At 39.9% G+C, this 4,981-nt stretch overlaps 1 pseudogene; it reads right to left on the reverse strand.

The window, feature by feature from the left end:
* Window positions 1-259: 259 nt before the first annotated feature.
* Window positions 260-4,417, reverse strand: LOC128124035 (vomeronasal type-1 receptor 4-like; annotated as a pseudogene).
* Between the last annotated feature and the right edge of the window lie 564 nt (window positions 4,418-4,981).

A 4,981-nucleotide genomic window follows, 5' to 3' on the forward strand; every position in this document is an offset into this window, starting at 1 on the left:
GATCTCCTCCTCTGCCTCCCAAGTGCCTGGATTAAAAGTGTGCGCCACAACTGCCTGGCAGAAGTATTTTAATAGGGAAAGAAATCAAGAAGTAGAACATTGTTCAGAATACTTAAAATATAGTTATTTTGCCCAAAGTTTCAAATTTGAGTGGGTAGTAAAATGTTGAATTTTATTAAAATTATGTACACAGAATTGTATTTAAGAAAAAATGTTCACTACCTGAATTTTAATAGTATAGAGAATGTCTGAATTATAACTAATGTTCTATCAGGCATTCAAGGTCCACATTCAAATTCTTTATCCCATAGAAATCATTAGGACTGTGTTCTAATGATACGAAAAGTGTGGGTTTCAGTTCAGCCATGGAGTGCACTTGAAAACAAGTCATTCTCACTATAGAAAAGAGAGAAGTGAAATTGCAAATAAGTTTATTATTCTTCATTAGTAAAAAAGGGGAGATGGTTGGGTAGCATGTTGTCAAAATTACATTAATTACCTCCAATCTTGGAATTTATTGTTTGTGCATAAAAAACCACAAAGGGTGATAAAGTTGTGCAACAAATAAATGAACACAAAAAAGCTCACCAGCAGCAAGATGCTGTGAGTGGCTTTGCGTTCAGGAGATGGCTGGCAGGAGAGGCTTGTGCTGTGGAGATGCTGGGCTCTCTTGCGGTGTCCTGTAAAGGACAGTCACCATGTAGAGGCTGGTCCACATCATGAGGGTCAGAAAGATGATGTCTCCTATTATCATAACACTCAGGAACAACCCTGGATTGGGGTACTCAGGTGGTCTCATTTTACAGTAAGCATGAGAATATCCATAATCAAGATCAGTGTAATTGATATTTACTGTCACAGATTCAATGACATGCACATATAATGAACAGGTTGATGAGCCAGGATAACAGGAAGGCGTGAAAAGTCCATGTGGAGAGTTTAGGTTTAAGCCACGCCCACTTAGAATTACTGGGCGTAATGGTGATGGCTTGGAATGTGCTTAGAATAGAGGTGGTGCAGATGGACAGACCCCGGGTGACTCTGAATATGTATAAAACTGCCTTACAACCAACATCATCTAGAAAACCTGGGTACTCCAAAGGATGACATGATATGTGATATCATAGCAAATATGATCGTCAACACATTGACTATCAATCAGGTGCATGAAAATGGGATTGATAGGTCTGCTAAAGCGAGATTTGATTAAGAAGCTGTACACATACATCATGAAGAGCAATGAGTTTCCTATGACACACACACAGAGCTGGGATATGTAGAAACCCCCCAATGATGGTGTTTCTTCGAAAAATCATCTCAGTGATGCTTAGGATATTATTAGGCTTGTCAGGTCTTCAGTGAAAGCTAAGTGGATTGAATTATAGAACTAATTACATACTGATGTTTTTGGGAAAATACACCGATGGACACTTCAGAAGGAGAGAAGGTTGGAGAAATGTTAAAACTCTGTTGTTTTTCGGATCCAGCTGTGGTACATCTGGGAACTACATTCCAGGGAGTCTTGAGAACCTCAGAGGACAGAAGGTGTAGAAGCAGGTGGGCTCAATGCAAAAGTTTTCTGAATGCTGTTATATTAAGTGGCAGGATCTGTTAATAACCTGAAAGGCAAATTTGTATGTTATAGAGTTTTTATTCAGTAGATCAAACTGTGTATTTAAAAAACCCCGTTTGAAAGTTCTGATGTTTCCCCAGAAGATGGTGTAAACACAGACATGTAATATGACTATTTAAATACCTTTAGAGATTCAATTGCATGCAAAACTCTTCCAAGGTAGTAATCTTTAAATTTTCCACTAAGGGGCTATAGAGTTGGCTCAGCAGTTAAGAGCACTAGCTGCTTCTCCAGAGGACACAGGTGGGATTCCTAGTACTCACTTAGGGGGCTCACAACTGTTTGTAACTCCAGTTCCAGAGACTCTGGTACCTTCTTCTGGCCTCTGTGGGCACTAGACATGCACAAACTGCACAAACATACAGGCAGACAAAACACTTGTGCACATAAAGAAAAGAATAAATTAAGAAAACCGTTGTCCACAAAAGTAGATTTTCACATGGGCTTTTGTCCTCTAAATCCAGCCATTGGTCACTAGCAAATTTCTGTAGCATTTTGGGGACTCAGGCCCTGTGTAGAGCTGCATAACACGAAGAGACAGAGCTACTATACATGCCCCAGTCTTGAGCACATTCGCAGAGAAAATATATTTTTGTCACTATTTCTATTATTTGCAGGGAAATGAGCAGAACTGCAGATCACCATGTTAAGTGAAATAAGGCAGTCTCACACAGATATAAACACCATATGTGTCCTCACATGTGGAATCTGGTAGAGAAATTTTTTTTAATTGATTTTAATTTATTTTGCAATACAATTCAGTTCTACATATCAGCCACGGATTCCCTTGTTCTCCCCCCTCCCGTCCCCCTCACCTTACCCCCCCCCCCCCCCCCCCCCCCCCGCCCCTTTCCCATCTCCTCCAGGGCAAAGCCTTCCCCACAGACTGAGGTCAACCTGGTAGACTCAGTCCAGGTAGGTCTAGTCCCCTCCTCCCAGGCCGAGCCAAACAATCCTGCATAGGCCCCAGGTTTCAAACAGCCAACTCATGCAATGAGCACAAGAATCTGGTCCCACTGCCTGGATGCTGGCAATGGTCGAGAGACAGCCCGATCTGACCTACTCTGGTGATGGGATGGCCAAACACCCTAATTGTTGTGCTAGAAACCTCATCCAACTACTGAGGGATCTGGATGCAGAGATCCATGACTAGGCCCCGGGTGGATCTCTGGGAGGTCCAATTAGCGAGAATGAGGAGGGTTTATATGAGCGAGAATTGTTGAGACCAAGTTTGGATAAAGCACAGGGACAAATAGCCAAATGAATGGAAACACATGAACTATGAACCAATGGCTGAGGGGTCCCCACTGGATCAGGCCCTCCGAATTGGGTGAGACAGTTGATTGGCTGGTAGAGAAATTTACAAACCTAATGGAGGAGGACTCTTAACTGTGTATTAGAAATGGAGGTTGGAGAGTGATACAGAAGTGAACTATGGGAGAATATAAGGAATGTCACAATTTGTGCATGGATGTAAATGTTATATTAAAAAAACAAATATGGTGTGTATTTGTCATTATGATTCAATAAATTTGTCAATATGATTCAATAAATTAACAACCATAACAACAAAAACCAAATTGTATAATGGATTAAATGTATGTTTTATTTTTATCATATTTCAAATATGCCATGTATCATTACCCAAAGCATCACATTCCAGCTACCTCTTAGTCTATCCATCGTTTAACAAACACAAAAGCATATCAGCGGTAATTGGTTTGCACAGTCCACTGTGTAAATGCTGATGAGCACAGAGCTGCACTGCCCAAAGGAACATTAAACATTTACTCTTTACTACATTGCATATGCTGCATGAGATTTAATGCTAATGAGAGAGCAGGCAGTTTAGGTGGGGAGATGATGCCTCATGGTTAAGAGCACTGACGGGTTCAGGGTGCAGCACCCACATGGCTGCTAACAGCCATCGGTAACTCCAGTTCAAGGGGATTTGGCCTCTGAGGCACTACACACAGTGCACAGATGTACATGCAAGGCAAATTATCCAAACATATAAAATAAAGGGAAGGGCCAAACAGCGGTAGCAATGCCTTTAATCTCAGTACTCGGGAGGCTGAGGCAGGGACTCTCTGTGTTTGAGAATAGCCTGGTCTACAGACTGAGTTCTAGGACTTTTAGGGCTACACAGAGAAACTCTGTCTTGAATAAACAAACAAACAAACAAACAAATAAATAAATGGAATGAACTTGGGAGGCAGATGATAGGGGTTACAAGGGGAGTTGGTGGAGGTTTTAGTGGGTGCAAATGATCCAAATATATTGTATAAATGTATAAAAATTTCAAATAAGGAATAAAAATCCTAGTAAAATGTTTTTTAACTTAACCACCAGAAATATGTCACCTAAATAAATAATGTCACACAAGGAAACTGTTAGAGGAACAGAATTTCTTATATAAGCAATCTCATGTCTTTTTTATATTCAAGTTGTATCATTTATCTTATTTTTAAAGTTAAATACATATTGTTTTATTTTTTAGAATATAAGATAATTAGGTCAATTCACCTTCTCTTTCCTCCCTCCAAATCCTGAAGCGTACCATCTCTTTCTCTCTTTCAAATTCATGGCCTCTTTTCTTTAATTGTTGTTATGTACATTCATAGTATATGTGTGGAATCCCTAAGTAGATAAATACCACTTGCTCGGTCTGTATAATGTTACTTGCATGTGCGTCTTCAGGGCTGACTTTTTGGTATTGGATAATGAATTGGTGTGCTCTTCCTTGGGGAAGACGACTACTCCCACTCTCAGTGTTTCCTGCATTCCATGTCTTTAACTACAGAACGTTTATATCTGTGTACAGAAATATTATGACATGTAACACTACATATCAAACTTACAAAATTACAAAGAGGAAGATAATAATGATTTGTTACAATGAGGTGTTTTGAGTAGTCTTACAGTATTCGACAAGTCTAACAGATGTAAGAGCAATAGCATTTAAGAGGTCTGAGTGAGACCATTTATATTCTTTTCTTTTTTTTTTACAGGGTCTCCCTAAGTAGCCCTGGCTGTCTAGACTACATAGACCAGACTGGCCTCAAACTGGCCTGCTTCTGCCTCCCAAGTGCTGTGGTTAAAGGCATGCTCTATCACGCCCAGCCTTGAGACCATTTATATCCTTAATCTGACAGCACAATCAGTATAAATACACATCCTTCTCTATCAGACACACAGGAAGCAGGTGGAAAACAGCAACACTGAAAGCCTTAGCTTGTTTGCAGAAAAGTTTCATTTTTTTTGGTAGCAATTATGAATTCTAGAGAAATTACACAAGCATTTCTGAATACATTGAAAACAAAAGTCACATCTTAGTTACCACATAAT

This window comes from Peromyscus californicus, unplaced genomic scaffold (genome assembly GCF_007827085.1).
Source record: "Peromyscus californicus insignis strain IS unplaced genomic scaffold, ASM782708v3 Scaffold_4__1_contigs__length_199733344, whole genome shotgun sequence".
NCBI classification, from domain to species: Eukaryota; Metazoa; Chordata; class Mammalia; order Rodentia; family Cricetidae; genus Peromyscus; species Peromyscus californicus.